The sequence below is a fragment of the Thalassophryne amazonica genome, chromosome 11, assembly GCF_902500255.1.
Source record: "Thalassophryne amazonica chromosome 11, fThaAma1.1, whole genome shotgun sequence".
Taxonomy (NCBI): Eukaryota; Metazoa; Chordata; class Actinopteri; order Batrachoidiformes; family Batrachoididae; genus Thalassophryne; species Thalassophryne amazonica.
Window position 1 is genome coordinate 28,590,949 of NC_047113.1, and position 21,731 is coordinate 28,612,679.

Below are 21,731 nucleotides of genomic sequence, written 5' to 3' on the forward strand. Positions count from 1 at the left end.
ACAGCGCAGTGCTGCTCTTACAGAGAGTAGACTTTGATGAATCTGCATGTGCAGCAGTCAGTGCATGCGGGAGAGAAAAAAAGCTTGAGTATCGATCTTTTTACACAAGGATCGTTCAATATCAATACCAGCGTTGGTATCGATATTATCGATATTAGGATCGATCCGCCCACCTCTACTCTCTACAAATTGTTCATAGATGTAAGCCCCAAAAAAAATCTCAGATGACTTTGACTAAACAACCAGCACTACCACCATAACAAAAAGGTTATTAAAACGAAAATATCTCAGCAAATTTTCTGTCAAGTTAACTGACACTACACCCTATACACCCCCTCCAACCCAACCCCAAAGCCCCGAAAACTGACCCCATAAGGCGTTTGTGCAATAGTTGTGTTTTTAAAGTTAGGACAGAGTTACCCCTCGTAGCTATGCAAAAAAAAGTACCTCACAGCACGTGTACGCGCGCGCGCGCGCACACACACACACACACACACACACACACACACACACACACACACACACACACACACACACACACACACACACACACACACACACACACACACACATCACTTCATGTTCTTTCCATCCTTTATCTTGATCATTTTGTGTGTTACTCGTGTAATCTGACATGATCTTATTTGATATTCTCTCTAAAATTGTGAAAAAGTGATGGTAAAGGCACTACTTGTCTCTTTGAACCACTGTCAGTGAAATTGTTTCAGAAATTTTGAATATCATCCGTTCCCACAGTGTCAGAGGTCCCCAGCCCTGTTCTTGGAGATCACCTGTCCTGCATGTTTTCCATCTCTACCTGTTCCAACCACAACTGATCAGTTAAGTCTGGTGTTCCATAGCTTTTGATTGGATGAGTGCTCCTGACTGGGAATTAGCAGTGGGTGGAGCAGGGAGACTTGGAAAACATGCAGGTTCATTCATTCATTCATCTTCTACCAGGTTGAATGTTGTTAATCTGTCACTCACACCTGGCACTGTTCATGCTCATTATAAAAGTGCTGAGGTTAAATGTGTTCTTTTGGCCCACTCTGATATATATCTCACTGCTCTGTGTTCTTTGTGAGATTTCATTTGATATGTTGTTGCAATTTGGGATGACTTACTGTGTCATTTAAAAGCAATATAATTAATTTAAATGGAATTGAACAAAACAAATGTTGCAGACATGCATATGCAGTGCATCTGGAAAGTATTCACAGCACTTCCCTTTTTCACATTTTGTTATGTTGCAGCCTTATTCCAAAATGGGTAAATTCAATTTTCACCTCAAAATTCTACTCACAACACCCCTTAATGACAACATGAAAAAAGATTTTTTAAATTTTTACAAATTTGCTAAAAATAAAACCTAAGAAATCACATGTACATGAGTATTCACACCCTTTGCTCAATACTTTGTTGATGCACCTTTGACAGCAATTACAGCCTCAAGCCTTCTTGAATATGATGCCACAAGCTTGGTGCACCTATCTTTGGGCAGTTTTGCCCATTTCTCTTTGCAGCACCGCTCAAGCTCCATCATGTTGGATGGGGAGCGTCGGTGCACAGCCGTCTCCCAAGATGTTCAATCGGATTCAGGTCTGGATGATTAGTGGAGACAGGATGCACTGAGCTCAATATTGAGCTCAGGTGGGGACTGCATTTGTATAGCGCTGCATCAGACGCTCAAAGCGCTTTACAAATAATGACTCACATTCACCCCGATGTGAGGGTGCTGCCATACAAGGTGCTCACTACACACTGGGAGCAACTAGGGGATTAAGGACCTTGCCGAAGGGCCCTCAGTGATTTTTCAGTGAGGCGGGGATTTGAACAGAGGATCCTCTGGTCTCACGCCCAACGCCTTAACCACTAGACCGTCACCTCCCTTCATCGTAAAGGCTGTGAATACTTATGTACATGTGATTTCTTTGTGTTTTTATATTTTTTTTTATGAATTTACAAAAATCTCAGAAAACCTTTTTTCACATTGTCATTAAGGGGTCTTGTGTGGAGAAGTTTGAATAAAAAAAAGAATTTCATCCATTTTAGAATATCATAACAAAATGTGGAAAAAGTGAAGCACTGTGAATACTTTCCGGATGCACTGTAAGTGTTGCCAGCACTGAGCACCAACTCTGGTGTGTATTCAAGAAAGAAATCATTAATTATTATCCAAGCTGGGACCTCTGGTATGAAAAAAGAAGCTATTGAAGAAGCCTGCAATTTCTCGAATGTCCACTTGAAGCTGCCTCTAAAAGTAAGTCAGTCCCTGTTGACCCCAAGTTAAAAAAAATCCAACTTTACAGCAGAAATAAACATGTTTATAGAGTATCTATGTAGGCTCTCAGTTGTCCAGGTGGTTTCCATAGTAGAGAAGCTTGAATCTTTGACTGGACTGGGTTGCTTGACATGAGGACGTTTCGCTTCAAACTGCAGAAGCTTCCTCAGCTAAAATTCTTGCTCTCATAGTCTGACTTCTGTCTTGACTCTTGTAGAGAAGAATAAACAGAATCCACAAAAGCTGGAGTTTTAAACCTAACCAGACCCCTCCTACCAAGAGGCAGACTGCTATAGGCTAGTGACTAAACAATAACTCTAATTAGCACCTATTGTGCTCTAGGTAGCACCCTCCTAATGACAGGGCAGCTGTCCCTCCTAATGATGGGACGGACGCCTATCCTGATGGCTCCCTTGACGACTCTCCTGATGATGTGAATGACTCATTACCATGAACAAAAGACTGAAACTGCTTTGATCTGAGTACCCCATTGTAAACAGGGGATAAAGCGTGTCTCAGACCCCCTCCCCGGTTAAGGCTGGGTTTCAGCTGTTTCACATAGAATGCCTCCTTGATCCCTCTCTCAAACCATTTCTTCTCTCTGGCTAAAATTTTAACTTCCTTGTCCTCAAGCAAGTGATTAGTGTATTTAAGGTGGAGATGAACTGCAGACTGAGGTCCACTGGCGTCCTCTCTGTGGTGCTGGTATAGCCTTTTGTGTAAAGGTTGCTTAGTCTCACCTAGGTAGTGTTCGTTACAGTTTTCCTGACATCTGATAGAATACACTACATTGCTCTGTTTGTAACTAGGGATCCTGTCCTTGGGGTGAACTAATTTCTGTCTCAAGGTGTTAACCGGTTTAAAGTAAACTGGGATTTTGTGCTGTCTGAAGATCCTCTGTAGTTTTTCCCCTACTCCTGCTAAATAAGGGAGAGACACTCATCTTCTTCTTGTCTCCGTCTCCTGTCTATCTGGTCTCTTTGTTCTCTGGACAAAGTGCAGAAGTCCCAGAGAACAAGGAAAACTGTAATGAACACTACATAGGTGAGACTAAGCAACCTTTACACAGAAGGCTATACCAGCACCGCAGAGAGGGCACCAGTGGACCTCAGTCTACCGTTCATCTCCACCTTAAAGGCACTAACCACACATTTGAGGACAAGGAAGTTAAAATCTTAGCCAGAGAGAAGAAATGGTTTGAGAGAGGGATCAAGGAGGCATTCTATGTCAATGTCAATGTCAATTTTATTTATATAGCACATTTACAACAACAGCAGCTGCCCAAAGTGCTATGTGAAACAGTTGAAACCCAGCCTTAACCGGGGAGGGGGTCTGAGACACGCTTTGTCTCCTGTTTACAATGGGGTACTCAGATCAAAACAGTTTCAGTCTTTTGTTCATGGTAATGAGTCGTTCACGTCATCAGGAGAGGCGTCAGTCCCATCATTAGAAGGGACAGCTGCCCTGTCATTAGGAGGATGCTAACTAGAACACAATAGGTGCTAATTAGAGCTATTGTTTAGTCACTAGCCTATAGTCTGGTAAGGTAAGGTAGTAAGGTAGTCTGCCTCTTGGTAGGAGGGGTCTGGTTAGGTTTAAAACTCCAGCTTTTGTGGCTTCTGTTTATTCTTCTCTACAAGAGTCAAGACAGAAGTCAGACTACCAGAGCAAGAATTTTAGCTGAGGAAGCTTCTGCGATTTGAAGCGAAACGTCCTCGCGTCAAGCAACCCAGTCCAGTTGAAGATTCAAGCTTCTCTACTATGTTTATAGAGTGGTAGAAAAACTGGAAAAAACAGTTTGGTCTTGATAGGTAGCTTGTCTGGTCATGACGACTGTATGTGGAGGATTTTTAAATATATATAGCTTCATAGTTTAGGCCATTTCAAACTATAAAATTATACATATTTAGGTATGTGGCCAAACTGAGTGATAGCTAACACCCATGCTAGTTCCTGAGTATGCCAATGTCAATATGAATTTATATGATTTGCTGTCATCCAAGAAGTCTGTGCTCTGAAATGTTCATATTATTTTTAATTATATGGCAGGGAGGTACAGTACAAGGGGTGATTGTGAATTTTTGAGCCTGACTCAGAAAAAATAGGGTGTGGTTCTCCATCTTTTGCATTCTGAGAAACCAACATTTCTTACCATTGCACCCAGTGAGTCAAAACTTCACACATTCTTGAGAAATGTTGGCTTCTGATGAACGCAGAAGATGGAGAACCATGCCCTACTTTTTCTGAGTCGGGCTCAAAACGTCTCAATCACCCCTCATAGCATGGTGCCTTAATGCTTGTACACCAGTGCACCATAATAAAAAGGTCTTGGTTTTGAGTCTGACCACACTCGCTTTTCTGTTTGCAGTTTGCATGTTCTCCCCATGTTTGTGTAGGTTTTCTCCAGGCACTTAGACTTCCTCCCACCTCCAAAGATACACAGATTAGATTAAGCAAATAATGCATGTGCAGCACAAAACAGATATTAGCACGCAGGTTTTGACCCATCTGAAGTCTACAACGACAGCAAAGATAAGATGAGTCGGGCTCATGTTACACTTCTGATTGACCATTGACCCAAATGTTATCCCACATGGGTCAGGGACACGCCCTCTACAACTTCTCCACACCTCCCAGTGGGGTTGACTGAACAGTGTGAGAGCCACTGTAATAAATTGCTGGATTTGTACAGAAGGTTGCAGACTGTAATTTGTCCTCTGTCAACTCATTCATAAATGGTATGTGAGACCTAATTGTGTGCCCAGTGGAGTGATGGTTAGAATTTGATAAGTCAGAGCTCAGAGTGCATGTTTGCGTCAGCGGGTGGTGGGTAATGTTTGCTCTTCTATTTTCAAACACTGTAATGGATTTCGGGAAAGTTGCCAGACATGGACCACTTATCACCTCAGAGAGAGAGAGAGAGAGAGAGAGGGAGAGGGAGAGAAAGATTAACTAACATTCTCCTGAAAAAGACAAAAAATGAATTACATTTATTAAATGTGGGTCCATCTGTAATCTATAAACTATTTCCATCTCCATCTCTTTGCGCTGCAGACACGTCTATCACCATGTAACTGTTTTGAACCTCCTCCAGAGCAGACAGTGATAACAGCTGCTAACGTATGAAGTGCAGCTCTCAGACAGATTATAACCGTCCAACTGGGTCTCAGGGAACGCTCCTTTCAGCAGGTTCATGATCCAAATCGGAGGCCAAACTTCTATTTATGACTGATGTCATAACTGGTTCTGTCAAACTTTGTTTTGGCAAATTTATGTGAATTGGTAAATGGACTGCAATTATATAGCACTTTTCCATCTGCATCAGATGCTCAAAGTGCTTTACAATAATGCCTCACATTCACCCCGATGTGAGGGTGCTGCCATACAAGGTGCTCACTACACATCGGGAGCAATAGGGCCCTTAGTGATTTTCCAGTCAGGCTGGGATTTGAACCGAGGATCTTCCGGTCTCAAGCCCAATGCCTTAACCACTAGACCATCACCTCCCCTTGAATTCAACTCAAAATGTAATGGCATCAATTCCAGACCAAGACAGACACATTTTCTGCATTTTTTAAATTTATTTATGCCCCTTGAAAGTCCATATTCAAAATATCATAATTAAATCTATTGTATAGTGTTAAAACACCTATAACACCTTATGACAGACCTGCGCTTATTCAGCTAGGAGCCCCCCGCCCAACCCCATCAAAATTTTATGGAATTTATTCCACTATTTTTTTGTAATCATTTTTTTTTTTTTTTTTTTTTTTTTAGCAAATCATGTTAACAAGATGCAGCCCAGTTTCACTTCTTTTTTTTCCGGTGATACCATCAAGAAATGTGCTACATTTTCATGATGTGGTCACCCTTCGATCACTAATTTTAACCCCAACAATAACTGCCCCCTCCACCCCACCCATGTCACCCCCAATTTCTTGATACTATCACAATTTTTTTTTAATGACACAATCATGAAAATCGACTCTACTTTGTGACAGTATCACAAATTAATAGGTTAAATCACTTTTCCAGACACCATCATGAACTTGATGAAACACCAAACAGTTGAACAGTCTTGAAGCTTATATGGAAGCAGGGTAAAGGCTCCATACAAAAAAGAAGGAAAGAAAAGTAGAACGTAGGAACGAAGTAAGAAATAAATGGACTGCATTTATATAGCGCTTTTCCATCTGCATCAGATGCTCAAAGCACTTTACAATTATGCCTCACATTCACCCCGATGTCAGGGTGCTGCCATACAAGGCGCTCAATACACACCGGGAGCAATACGGATTAAAGACCTTGCCCGAGGGCCCTTTGTGATTTTCCAGTCAGACAGGGATTTGAACCGAGGATCTTCTGGTCTCAAGCCCAACACCTTAACCACTAGACCATCACCTCCCCCAATTACAATTGGATTGCAATTACTAATTGGTATGAATCGAAAAGCAATTTTAAAGTACAACATCAATACAGGGACCTCTGAATCAATCTAAATGTACAACGAATCAGTCCATAAATCATGTTTTATGTCATAAATCATGTGAATTAACCTTGTTTTGCTACAGCCTCGGCATCTTCAAACTCTCATAAAAGTTCAAAGGCTGGATTAAAGCTCTCGCATCACCGTTCACAGGAACGTTTAACTCACATTCACTCACTCATCTTACAACCGCTTATCTGAGACCAGGTCACGGGGGAACTTTGCAAGAAAAAACAGTAGGAGGCAGTGACTCAGGTTACATTGGTGCCGTAACCCAGATGGGATGTTGGGAAAGTGTAGTGACACGGACCCACAACAGGGGGCGCAAATGAACGGTCAATAGATGAGCCAAAAAGTAACAATTTAATGTTGTGAATGTGCACAACGAACATACAGACAATCGCAGAATATCATAACAGTCAATACACAGAGGTGACGTGTGGGCAGGCTCGAGGATAGAAGACGTCTGTCCTGAGAAGAGCCGGAACCACACGATTTCCAGCGCCCCAGAACCTGGTGAATACTGGAGCCGCCAAGTCCCGAATTCCCAGGTGATCACCGTCCCCGACTGTCGGATCTGGTACTGCTGGCGAAGAACAAAGACAGTCAAGTGTGGGTGTGTGTACACCCAGTAACAACAACGGTGGGAATGCCACCTCCACCTCTCATTCAATATGTTGCAGCGGTCTCAGCTGAAAAGGAGCACCGTCTTGCACAGCCTCCTCACAAACGACCGGTTCTCCTGCAAATTCTCACAATAACAGAGTTACAAATCTCACAAAAAGGCTGAGAGTATTACCTCCTATGAAGTATGATATCTCGGCAACGAGGTGGAGATGACGTCTGGTCTTTATGGAGTGAGATGATGTTGAGTAGATGGGTGACAGCTGTCAAGAGGTAATGAGCGACAGCTGTCACCCCCGGCTGTGTCCATGGCGGCAGCGCCCTCTCGTGCCTGAAGCCCGCACTTCAGGCAGGGCGCCCTCTGGTGGTGGGCCAGCAGTACCTCCTCTTCTGGTGGCCCACACAACATGGGAGTGAGATTTAGGGGCAGTGAGTGTAACAGAGGCCAGCAGGTGGTGCTGAGCAGAAGAACTTGAAGATGTTAATAAACCTCACTCCCCAAGTTCAAAGACCCTCTAGCAACAGATGCTAGGTCCCATCCATTTTAGCCTCATGCCTCCCATCCTGGAGATTGTGAGTTCGCGCCCAGAGACGCAGTGACGCAAGTTACAGCAGCTAACTTTTTCTTCTTCTGGGATTCTGCTACGGTGATGAACAAAATACAAGTTGATGCAGCGCCAATGTACTGCAGCACAGTAGCAAAAACAAAAAGTTCTCTGGTTTTTCATGAAGTGTTTGAAGACAATCAATTCCACTATTGGTTTATAATAACACTATGTAACACAATTTTTGTTCCTGGCTTCTAAGTGTTATATTTCAACTGCTTATGTCTAAAGTCTATGGAAAAATGACTACATTCAGCACAAACTTTGATTTTATTTATTTTTTTTTTTTACGTTCTAGAAAGCTCTAAAAGTTTCTTGAAATTTCTAGATAATTCTGGAAACTTCTAGAAAATTCTGGACAGTTCTAGCAGTTAAAGAATATTCTAGAAGACTACTCAGTAGTAGTGAAGGCAAATCGAGAATATTCTTGAAAACAGACAAATTTCAAAATATCATTGTCCTGATCACAGTAAGCAAAGTTTCTGTGGAAGAACAGCTATTTTCTATTTATTTAAGGCATAACAGGTTAGGAAAACACACTGTGTACCCAGGAACAAAACAAAAATAAAAATTTGTTACATAGTGTAATTTATCATGGAAAATGAATCTGTATTTTAGATAAACAATTGTGATGTACAGCGCTGAATCAAATAGGATTGAATCAAGTCCCATGGTAACAAGTGTCACACCATAGCCGATCTATCTAGATATGCATCATACTCTTTTAAAAGACAGAGATGACACCCCTGGAAGGAAAGCAAGAAAACAAGAAAGAAAGAAAGACTGAGTTACTCTATGTCAATGTAATGTGTTGCAACAAGATGACTTGACTGAGTTGTATACAGAATCAACAAGTCATTTTTTACAGTGTGTCACAGCAGCAGTGAAGGGCAGTTGGTGGACATACAGTATAATGGGAAAATGTCTAATATGTTCAGCTTATCATCTTTACAAAGGCCTATATTTCCTGCATGGTCTCTTTATTGTCTTGTATATATCAGCACAAATTGGATGTAAATTGCTTCATAAATTTTGTAGAGCGGATTATGTGTTTGCAAAAAGTAAAAATAAAAGGGTTAAATATTCACATTCAAATGTCAGCATGGTACATAATTGACTTTTTGTTGAAAAAAAGCTACAATTTAAACTGCATGAATTCAATCAATACATGACTCATCCGTTCGCTGCATTTGACATTTTACATAGCTGCATCATGGCAGGTGATGTTTAAATGTGTGCAGAGAATATGATGAACCATAGTCACACACTTCTGAATGCAGAGCCTTGTTTCTTTCATGATGCACATCTGTCAGTGCACTGAATGTGAGGACTGTCACTCATGTATGAGTTGTAGGAGTCACCTGGTAAACAGCTCCAGCAATTCTGATTATGTGTCACATTACTTAAAGCTACAGTGTGTAGGATGGTATAGTGGTAAATAAATAAATATTCTTAAAAAAAAAAAAAAAAAACCTGCACCGTAGCAATTAAGGTGCAATATTCCCATCACATTCAGCACTTTATGCAAGTTTCATGAAAATTATCAAACACTGTTGGGCATGTTGTTTTCTGATGTGACAGACCCCATAGCTCCTCCTTTTCTGTAGACTGCACAAACGTATGCATACATGAAGTCATTGTCACGCCTTGTCAACAGACCCTTGAACAATTCCTTTGAACGTTTCACAGATCTCACCAAATTTCACCAAGGTTGCGAGTACAAATCTGTCAGACATATGAATGAAATAATAACTGGATCAATCACGAACCAGAACAGGGCTGAAATAACACACAGATGTGTCCAGTTTGAAGACCATTAGCATTAAGTCACATGGGGCCCCATAATATCAACTACTAAAATGTTTCAGAGAACACAAATGATAACACAAACAGAAAGAACGCACAAAATAATAAATACTAGCAATTAAAACCATGCCAACAGCTGGTAACACAAAACCAGTAATAATAATTACAGTTGTATGCAAAAGTTTGGGCATCCCTGATAATTTTTATGATTTTCTTTTATAAATCATTGGTTGTCTCTATCAGAAATTTCAGTTAAATATATCATGTAGCAGAAGAACACACTGATATTTGAGAAGTGAAATTAAAGTTTCTCGTATTTACAGAAAGTGTGCAATAATTATTTAAACAAAATTAGGCAGGTGCATAATTTTGGGCACCCTTGTCATTTTATTGATTTGAATACATTTACCACTAATTATTGGAACACACAATTGGTTTGGTAAGCTCACTGACCCTTGACCTTCTTACACAGGTGAATCCAATCACGAGAAAGGGTATTTAAGGTGGCCATTTGCAAATGTTTCCCCTCTTTGCATCTCTTCTAATGAGTGGCAACATGGGAGCCTCTAAACAACTCTCAAATGACCTGAAAACAAAGATTGTTCTGTTATGTGTCGACGCGGATTGAGGAGCGAACCTGCGTCAGACAGGACCCAGCGCTAAAAATAACCAGAAAGCGGTTCCAAACAAAAACTATTTATTATACACCTGTGTTTAAAAGTGTAAAAACATAAAAAACAACGTCCCTCTGGTGGAGTGATCCGCGGCTCGCTCTCCAGCGCCCGCAAGGATTAAAGCCGGCGCTCCTGGACTTCCTACCACCGCCAAACACCCCCCAGGTGGACACGACAAACTGTCAACAGATACAACTATATCTTCCAATAAACACACGCTGCCAGCAACACACTCAGGTCAGTGTCCTTTTTTTTTTTTACTTTATGCAAATGAGCAGCTTCTCACAACAAGTGGAGGATCACTTATCCTTCACGCCACAGCAGCGAGAAGCAAACTGCGCAATTCTCTTTACAATTCCAGTATACTGTGTAACAAAACACCAAGTTATTATCAACAAGTACCTAAACACTTAATTACCTTTCGTGTGTGCTGACAGCATGTGTCCTCACCCCTCCCTGCTTCACGGGCTCGATGTGTCAAACCCAGGCGCGGTCCTCAGCGTCTCACAAACGAACGTCACAAGGTCGAGTTCCCGGCAGTTCTGCTTGAATCACACATGACTTAAATGCAGAACGCCATCCAATTATCTGCTTCAGCTGCAAGTCGTCCAGGTTGCACGTGACCACCAAGCACAGGTGCTTTCCATGATGTTGATGAGGGTGAAGACTCTTCAGCCAGCACCTTCTTCACAGACAAATCAGCCCTCATGCCACCTGGAGAGCAAAGAAAAGAAAAGAACACCAAAACATCCAGCCACGCCCCCCCCAACACACAACAGTACCCCCCCATCAACGGGAAGCCTCCCGGCGACCGAACAGACCAGGCCCGAGAACAGCCCCTCCCTCCGGGGTCCACGTCAGGAAGCAGACGGCAAGACAGGCACCGCAGCTGGAAGGCCGGCTGGAATCAACAAAAGCCCCAAAACATTCCCCAGAACAAGTCCACTCACACAAAAAAACATAAAACCCACCCAAAACCTCCCCAGGGGACCGTCCCATCAAACCCCGGGAGGAAAAGAAAGACTCCAAAACACAAAAACCCAACACAGTCCCACAACACAGTACAAACGTAGATGCATAAAAGAAAAATAACAAACAACCCCCCCAGAATGACCTGCAGAGCCCAACCCCCCCTCAGAAGGCCTTCATTGCCAGTTCCAGGAGGAACAGCCAAAACCGTGATCCCACAAAGGTCCCCAGGTATACATGGAGTGAAACGGTGCCCCCCAGGGGACCGTATCATCAACCCCAGGAGGCACCCTCCCCACAACCCCGGAACCCCAGACCCGGTCACACTTGGCCGGCCAGTCCCAAGCCAATTCCCCCCCCAGAGGACCGTCCCATCAACCCTGGAGGCGGAACCCGGAAGGAAACAAAATAAAACCAAAAACCAACCCCCGGAGGACAACCAAAAACAACCCCGGGGGGATATAAAACTACCATAAACCCCGTTGCCCTCCCCGGCACCCCGAAAGACCCCAGGTCCCTCCCAGAGCCCTTTGGCGGCTCTATTTTGGCAAACGGCTCAAAATAGTAAGCCGGAGAAGGGAACAGGTAAAAACTAACCCAGCTCCAACCCCAAAGCGCAGCGGAGAACCGGAAATACGTCCGGTGCCCCAACTCGACCATACCCCAGCCACTCGGGAGGGGTGGAACTACCGAAATGGCAAACAGCAACAGATCGGCCCACCCCTCCGACTGAGGCATGTCTCCGCTGCACCACACCCCGGCAACACCCATGACAATCGGTCCAAAGGCTCACCGAGGCTGGAGTGGAACCGGGCCCTAACCAAACCAAAAAGAACGCCTCTAACACCCCCCCCCCCCAGGTGCAGAGGTCTTCTGAGAATGCTCAGCGTGACCAACCTGCACCACCCCACAACCCACAAGACAAGCGGTCTAAGGGCAAGTGAGGTTGGGGTTAGGAATGTAGAGAAATAAAAACAACAAAACAAAACAACCCAACAACCCAAACAGAAAATACCTAAAAACACATACACAATTGACAGGTAAGTGAGCCCAGGCGGGCTTCTGACCGCCTATCACTCCACCAGATACGCCCCTACCTCCCCAAACAAGTATAACCCCTGATTAAAGAAACCAAACATTTACGTGTGCTAGAAATTTTTTTTAATTTTTTTTTTTTATTTATTTATTTATTTATTTATTTTTTTTTATGTGGGTTCTTTTGCCTGTCCCAGAACACTTGGAGTTACGTCACCGTTATTTCTCTTGACGCTTACGTGTGGGGGCAATACAGGAATCTCGACTCGTCCGAGCTGCATGGGCTCGTCAATAGGAGGAGCCGGAGGTCCCGTCGGAGGAGCCGCAGTGGGGCGAAGAAGAGGCGGCCCAGCTTTGTGTCGGGGAAAGCCCCGAGACAAAAAAAAAAACGCTCTAATGGGCGTCCTCTCTCGCGTCCACGCTCCTTCATCCGATCATCTAGACGAATCACCAACGATATTAGCTCGTCTAAATCGTTTGGCTCATCACGGACCGCCAGCTCGTCTTTTAATGACTCATTTAACCCGTCCACAAATACGCCTCGTAAAACTGCGGCATTCCAACCTGTGGGTGACGGAGTTATCGGCACCGATATCGATAGTGCCGCAGCTGGAGCAGCAGGAAGCAGAACAGCTTGCACTGCAAGCTCCATAACACGGGCATCTGTTTGTTTAATTTGGTTCGCGGGATGCTGTAATTGCTCCCGTATGTTCTCCAAGTGTTCCTGAACTTTTTCGACAAAAGGAACCGCTTCTGCCGCTGGGTCCATTATGGAATGGCCGGGAACTTCTGTTATGTGTCGACGCGGATTGAGGAGCGAACCTGCGTCAGACAGGACCCAGCGCTAAAAATAACCAGAAAGCGGTTCCAAACAAAAACTATTTATTATACACCTGTGTTTAAAAGTGTAAAAACATAAAAAACAACGTCCCTCTGGTGGAGTGATCCGCGGCTCGCTCTCCAGCGCCCGCAAGGATTAAAGCCAGCGCTCCTGGACTTCCTACCACCGCCAAACACCCCCAGGTGGACACGACAAACTGATTCTCTGTGAAGCAAAGAGACGGTGAGGTAAGTCAACAGATACAACTATATCTTCCAATAAACACACGCTGCCAGCAACACACTCAGGTCAGTGTCCTTTTTTTTTTTACTTTATGCAAATGAGCAGCTTCTCACAACAAGTGGAGGATCACTTATCCTTCACGCCACAGCAGTGAGAAGCAAACTGCGCAATTCTCTTTACAATTCCAGTATACTGTGTAACAAAACACCAAGTTACTATCAACAAGTACCTAAACACTTAATTACCTTTCGTGTGTGCTGACAGCATGTGTCCTCACCCCTCCCTGCTTCACGGGCTCGATGTGTCAAACCCAGGCGCGGTCCTCAGCGTCTCACAAACGAACGTCACAAGGTCGAGTTCCCGGCAGTTCTGCTTGAATCACACATGACTTAAATGCAGAACGCCATCCAATTATCTGCTTCAGCTGCAAGTCGTCCAGGTTGCACGTGAGCACCAAGCACAGGTGCTTTCCATGATGTTGATGAGGGTGAAGACTCTTCAGCCAGCACCTTCTTCACAGACAAATCAGCCCTCATGCCACCTGGAGAGCAAAGAAAAGAAAAGAACACCAAAACATCCAGCCACGCCCCCCCCCCCCAACACACAACATGTTCAAAATCATGGTACAAAAAGCTATCTAAGAGATTTTAGCTGTCAGTTTCCACTGTGAGGAACATAGTGAGGAAATGGAAGACCGCAGGCACAGTACTAGTTAAGGCCCGAAGTGGCAGGCCAAGAAAAATCTCAGATAAGCTGAAGTGAAGGATGGTGAGAACAGTCATAGTCAACCCACAGACCTGCTCCAAAGACTTACAACATGATCTTGCTGCAGATAGTGTCTCTGTGCATCATTCAACTATACAGCGCAGTTTGCACAAGGAGATACTGTAATGCAAAGGAAGCCTTTTCTGCATACATGCCACAAACAGAGTCACTTGAGATGTGCTAAAGCACATTTGGACAAGCCAGCTTCATTTTGGAATAAGGTGCTTTGGACTGATGAAACTAAAATTGAGTTTTTTGGACATAACAAGGGGCGGTATGCATGGCTGAAAAAGAACACAGCATTCCAAGAAAAACACTTGCTACCTACAGTAAAATTTGGAGGTGGTTCTATCATGCTGTGGGGCTGTGTGGCCAGGGCAGGTACCGGGAATCTTCTTAAAGTTGAGGGTCACATGGATTCCAGTCAATATCAGCAGATTCTTCAGAACAATGTTCATAAGTCAGTGACAAAGTTAAAGTTATGCTGGGCTGTATCTTTCAACAAGACAACGACTCTAAACGCTGCTCAAAATCTACTAAGGCATTCATGCAGAGGAACAAGTACAACGTTCTGGGATGGCCATCTGAGTCCCCAGACCTGAATATTATTGAAAATCTGTGGTGTGATTTTAATCTCAGAAACCAACAAACCTGAGATGTTTTGTAAAGATGAATGGTCCAAAATACCTTCAACCAGAATCCAGACTCTCATTGGAAGCTATAGGAAGTGATTAGAGGCTGTTATTTCTGCAAAAGGAGGATCTACTAAATATCTAAATATTTATGTACTTTTTTGTTGGGGTGCCCAAATTTATGCACCTGCCTAATTTAATTGAAAGAATTATTGCACACTTTCTGTAAATCAGAGAATCTTCATTTCACTTCTCAAATATCACTGTTTGTCTGCTATATGATATATTTAACTGAAATTGCTGATCCAAACAACCAATGATTTATAAAGGAAAACCATGGAAATCTTCAGGGGTGCCCACACTTTTGCATACAAGTGTATAATAATAATAAGAATAATATCATCTTTAATATCTTTGATGTTCTTACCGCTCACCTCAGGTCTGCCTAACTTCAAAATGAACCATGATTAGAGGGCCATCGCCTGCAGAGTTGCACTTTCAGGCAAGAGATTTTAAAATGCTTTCCATAAATAACATTCAAAATACAAAAATAAAATTTTAAAATTTAAACCTCCATTAAAAAATTACTGATCACTGTTTAAACTAGCACACATCAGAAAACAAAGCAAAAACCTTGTAATATTCAGTCAAACAAACAATCAGCTGTTAAAGACTTCAGTGCAGAGGCCTGAAGATGGTGGTATCAGTTTTTATGCCCGGTGCCCATCAGTGCAACATAATACAGTCAGACATTTGGATGCTTCATTTATCTTGATACAATCCAATTGAGCAGCTAATACACGGCTCACTCGCTTCCTCCGTTTTTGCAAATGCAGTTTGTAAGCATTCTTGCAAAAGTGACAGCGCCTCAGTATGTACGTGTCTTTGTCTTGTCCTTGACAGAGATGGACAGAGAGATAGAGAGAGAGAAATAGCAGGGGAAGTGATTTGGCATGGTGGGTTGCTCGGTAACACTTATCACAGGGAAGAACAAACTGTGGAATCTGTGGAGCCGACACTCAGCGAGTCACGCTCACAACAGGTACCTCAGAGCATGAAATGCACAAAACATAGACGCGAACAGCAGGCGCGGACCTGATTATCTCGACTTTGACCACAACAGCTGTCATCATCATGGAAGAAATGTCAACTGCACATATTTCAAAGTGCACATTCTGCACTTGGGGTGACACATCACATGCACTCGCACAGCCCGACCAACACCACATTTTCTGTTGTTTCTTCTCCTCCAACATCTCAGCAGCTGTTTGAAAGAAAAAGGGGGACTTGCCATACTTTCTCATGAACCTCTCATCACCTCAGACGCTCATCTGTCTAAGTGGTGACATTTAACCATATCCTCTGTCTACACTTCAACACATAGTACAAATATTTACATTGTGCATTACAGTTTAATCTCTCTGCGGAACCACATGGAACATTTTTTTACATCAATAAATGTCTGATTATTGCTGCTGTAAGTAAGATTTTTGCATTTCTTGTTGTGGTCTGCAGCGAGTCAATAAAAATGCTGGTGTTTGCACACGCGGTGAAAGCTGCCACTGTTTAGCTTGACAAGAAACAAGTTCCAGTGACAGGAATTTAAACTTTCATTTTAAAAAAGCTACAAAAGAAGAAGCTGCATTGCTGTGTAATAAAACAGAGACATTCAAGAAGACTGAGTGAGTTATTAAACACGTTTAGAGACTTAACCATTTACAGAGAGAAAAAAGAAAGCCAGAATGAATCATTTCTTTTTTTTAACTTCTTTCTAACGACAGCGAGCATGCAACAAGTATTACTGCATGTTTTACACTGAGATACAATTTCCTATCTATCTATCTATCTATCTATCTATCTATCTATCTATCTATCTATCTATCTATCTATCTATCTATCTATCTATCTATCTATCTATCTATCTATCTATCTATCTATCTATCTATCTATCTATCTATCTATCTATCTATCTATCTATCTATCTATCTATCTATCTATCTATCTATCTATCTATCTATCTATCTATCTATCTATCTATCTATCTATCTATCTATCTATCTATCTATCTATCTATCTATCTATCTATCTATCTATCTATCTATCTATCTATCCATCTATCTATCTATCTGTCTACACTTGTATGTAAAAGTTTGGGCACCCCTGATGATTTCCATGATTTTCCTTTATAAAACATTGGTTGTTTGGATCAGCAATTTCAGTTAAATATAACACATAGCAGACAAACACATTGATATTTGAGAAGTAAAATGAAGTTTATAGGATTTGCATAAAGTGTGCAATAACTACTTAAACAAAATTAGGCAGGTGCATAAATTTGGGCACCCCAACAGAAAAATACATCAATATTTAGTAGATCCACCTTTTGCAGAAATAACAGCCTCTAAATGCTTCCTATAGCCTCCAATGAGAGTTTGGATTCTGGTTGAAGGTATTTTGGCCCATTCTTCTTGACAAAACATCTCAGGTTTGTTGATTCCTGAGCATGGACAGCCCGCTTAAAATCACACCATAGATTTTCAATAATATTCAGGTCTGGGGACTGAGATGGCCATTCCAGAATGTTGTACTTGTTCCTCTGCATGAATGCCTTAGTAGAGTTTGAGCAGTGTTTAGGGTCGTTGTCTTGTTGAAAGATCCAGCCCAGGCACAACTTCAACTTTGTCACTGATTCATGAACACTGTTCTCAAGAATCTGCTGATAATGACTGGAATCCATGTGACCCTCAACTTTAAGAAGATTCCCAGTACCTGCACTGGCCACAAAGCCACACAGCATGATGGAACCACCTCCAAATTTTACTGTCAGTAGCAAGTGTTTTTCTTGGAATGCTGTGTTCTTTTTCAGCCATGCATACTGCCCCTTGTTATGTCCAAATAACTCAATTTTAGTTTCATCAGTCCACAGCATCTTATTCCAAAATGAAGCTGGCTTGTCCAGATGTGCTTTAGCATACCTCAAGCAACTCTGTTTGTGGCGTGTACGCAGAAAAGGCTTCCTCTGCTTTACAGCATCATACAGCATCTCTTTGTGCAAAGTGCGCTGTATAGTTGAACAATGCACAGAGACACCATCTGCAGCAAGATCATGTTGTAGGTCTTTGGAGCAGAACTGTGGGTTGAAAATGACTGTTCTTATCATCTTTCGCTTCAATGTATCTGAGATTTTTCTTTGCCTGCCACTTTGGGCCTTAACTAGTACTGTGCCTGCAGTCTTCCATTTCCTCACTATGTTCCTCACAGTGGAAACTGACAGCTGAAATCTCTGAGATAGCTTTTTGTATCCTTCCCCTAAACCGTGATGTTTAGCAATCTTTGTTTTCAGGTCATTTGAGAGTTGTTTAGAAGGTCCCATGATGCCACTCATTAGAAGAGATGCAAAGAGGGGAAACATTTGCAAATGGCCACCTTAAATACTTTTTCTCATGATTGGATTCACTTGTGTAAGGAGGTCAATGGTCAGTGAGTTTACAAACCAATTTTGTGTTCCAATAATTAGTGGTAAATGTATTCAAATCAATAAAATGACAAGGGTGCTCAAATTTATGCACTTGCTTAATTTTGTTTAAATAATTATTGCACACTTTCTGTAAATACTAGATACTTCATTTCACTTTTCAAATATCAGTGTGTTCGTCTGCTATATGATATATTTAACTGAAATTTCTGATCAAGACAACCAATGATTTATAAAGGAAAATCATGAAAATATATATATATATGAGAGAGAGAGAGAGAGAGAGAGAGAGAGAGAGAGAGAGAGAGAGAGAGAGAGGAAACTCATACTTGTACATATTCCTTAAAAAGGGCAGACACAGTCTTCTGTAGCTTCAATCTGCACCTTTTTCAGTTAATATGGTCTATTTCTTCTTCTTCTTCTTCTTCTTCTTCTTATTATTATTATTATTAGCATTATTATTATATTACCATCCATCCATACTCTACAAAATGAACTGCTGTCTCAACAAGAAAAGTGATGCAACAATTTGGATAGATTTTTTGAAGTTATTTAAGCTTAACTGGAGACGTCTTGTGGCATTAACTCAGTTTATAGTTGAAATTACTAAGTTGAAATAACAAAATAAATAAATAAAAAATCTATGCAAATTGCTACATCAATTTTTCTCTTTGAGACAGCAGTTCCTTTTTTAGAGTGTATGCATTTTCAATACTAACTTACTCCAACTAAGGGTCATGGGTGGACGGGGGTGAGGAGGACTAGAGTCTATCCCAGCAGTCATTGGGGCAAGAGGCGAGGTACACCCTGGGCGTGCCGCCAGTCAATCACACAGGAATTAATAATAATAATAATAATAATAATAATAATACACACACATGCATGTTGCCGTATGGACTTAAATGACTGTGCATATTCACTGGGTCATATTCATTGGTTCTGCTGAAGTGAATGAATCACATGTCACGTGTCATTTATTTTCCTGCATGCTTGTAAATTGTTATTCTGCAAAGCGCAAAAGCTACTAAACACTGACTGTGTCAAGACATGAAAAAAGCAAATTAATTGATTGGGAACTTAATACAAAAGTTTTTGGCAAATATGTGACAAATGTACATTGAAATTCCTTCAAGTGACTTTACTGTATGCAGTTGGAAAGCAAATGAAACAGCCAGAACTCGCAGTAAAAATATGACAGATTGAAATGTGGAGGAAGACGTTAAATAAGTGCAAGAAGAATATTTCATGAACTCACCTCAGAGTTGTTCGTCTGTGTCGACTGAAGCAGAAACTGTTCCTGTGAGAGTCAAGAGTCACAGAGGGGAGGGGGGGGGGAGAGAGAGAGAGAGAGAGAGGAAACTCATACTTGACTTCATACTATAATTTGGGTAAGGTTTGATATATGGATGACAGTCGACCCCAGAACTGTCCTTCCAGTTGTTTTGGTAAAGAACAAGGTGACTGGGGTCAAACGTCAAAGTGCAGCTCTTACTGTCTCCATGCCCGTGGACATTATGAGCTAGTTATGTCAAAATCTTGCCCACACTCTTACACCTTTCATGTTCCATCGAACATGAATAAGTTCACTTCTAATTTCTAGCTGTTTATGTATAGTGTTCAGAATAATAGTAGTGCTATGTGACTAAAAAGATTAATCCAGGTTTTGAGTATATTTCTTATTGTTACATGGGAAACAAGGTACCAGTAGATTCAATAGATTCTCACAAATCCAACAAGACCAAGCATTTATGATATGCACACTCTTAAGGCTATGAAATTGGGTTATTAGTTAAAAAAAAAAAAAAAAAACAAAAGTAGAAAAGGGGGTGTTCACAATAATAGTAGCATCTGCTGTTGACACTACAAACTCAAAACTGTTATGTTCAAACTGCTTTTTTTTTTAGCAATCCTGTGAATCACTAAACTAGTATTTAGTTGTATAACCACAGTTTTTCATGATTTCTTCACATCTGCGAGGCATGGAGTGAACCAACTTGTGGCACCTTTCAACTGTTATTCCACTCCAAGATTCTTTAACAGCATTCCACAATTTATTCACATTTCTTGGTTTTGCTTCAGAAAAAGCTTTTTTGATGTCACCCCACAAGTTCTCAATTGGATTTAGGTCCAGGGATTGGGCAGGCCACTCCAACACATTAATTTTGTTGGTTTGGAACCAAGATTTTGCTCATTTACTAGTGTGCTTGGGGTCATTGTCTTGTTGAAACACCCATTTCAAAGGCATGTCCTCTTCAGCATAAGGCAACATGACCTCTTCAAGTATTTTGACATATCCAAACTGATTTATGTTACCTGGTATGTGAATATATAGGCCCAACACCATAGTAGGAGAAACATGCCCATATCATGATGCTTGCACCACCATGCTTCACTGTCTTCACTGTGAACTGTGGCTTGAATTCAGAGTTTGGGGGTCATCTCACAAACTGTCTGCGGCACTTGGACCCAAAAAGAACAATTTTACTCTCATCAGTCCACAAAATATTCCTCCATTTCTCTTTAGGCCAGTTGATGTGTTCTTTGGCAAATTGTAACCTCTTCTGCACGTCTTTTATTTAACAGAGGGACTTTGCGGGGGATTCTTGCAAATAAATTAGCTTCACACAGGCATCTTCTAACTGTCACAGCACTTACAGGTAACTCCAGACTGTCTTTGATCATCCTGGAGCTGATCAGTGGGTGAGCCTTTGCCATTCTGGTTATTCTTCTATCCATTTTGATGGTTGTTTTCCGTTTTCTTCCACGCGTCTCTGTTTTTTTTTTGTCCATTTTAAAGCACTGGAGATCATTGTAGATGAACAGCCTATAATTTTTTGCACCTGCGTATAAGTTTTCCCCTCGCCAATCAACTTTTTAATCAAACTACGCTGTTCTTCTGAACAATGTCTTGAACATCCCATTTTCCTCAGGCTTTCAAAGAGAAAAGCATGTTCAACAGGTTCTGGCTCCATCCTTAAATAGGGGACACCTGATTCACACCTGTTTGTTCCACAAAATTGATGAACTCACTGACTGAATGCCACACTACTATTATTGTGAACACCCCCTTTTCTACTTTTTTTTACTAATAGCCCAGTTTCATAGCCTTAAGAGTGTGCATATCATGAATGCTTGGTCTTGTTGGATTTGTGAGAATCTACTGATCTACTGATACCTTGTTTCACATGTAACAATAAGAAATATACTCAAAACCTGGATTAATCTTTTTAGTCACATAGCTCTACTATTATTCTGAACACTACTGTATGTTTATGTCTGATCTCAGCATTTCACTTTTGAAGGAAGTCTTTGTGAA

The 21,731-nt window shown here is 41.7% G+C and overlaps 1 protein-coding gene across 2 annotated transcripts in view; it reads right to left on the reverse strand.

Annotated features, from left to right (window-relative positions):
- The window catches only part of hrh2a (histamine receptor H2a), a 57,618-nt gene extending 37,856 nt beyond the window's left edge, over positions 1 to 19,762 (reverse strand). For both annotated transcript variants that reach the window (XM_034181914.1, XM_034181913.1), the window contains exon 1: positions 19,671 to 19,762. The gene's annotated coding sequence lies outside the window, so the exon portion shown is untranslated. The remainder of the gene's footprint in view (positions 1 to 19,670) is intronic.
- Positions 19,763 to 21,731: the final 1,969 nt, after the last annotated feature.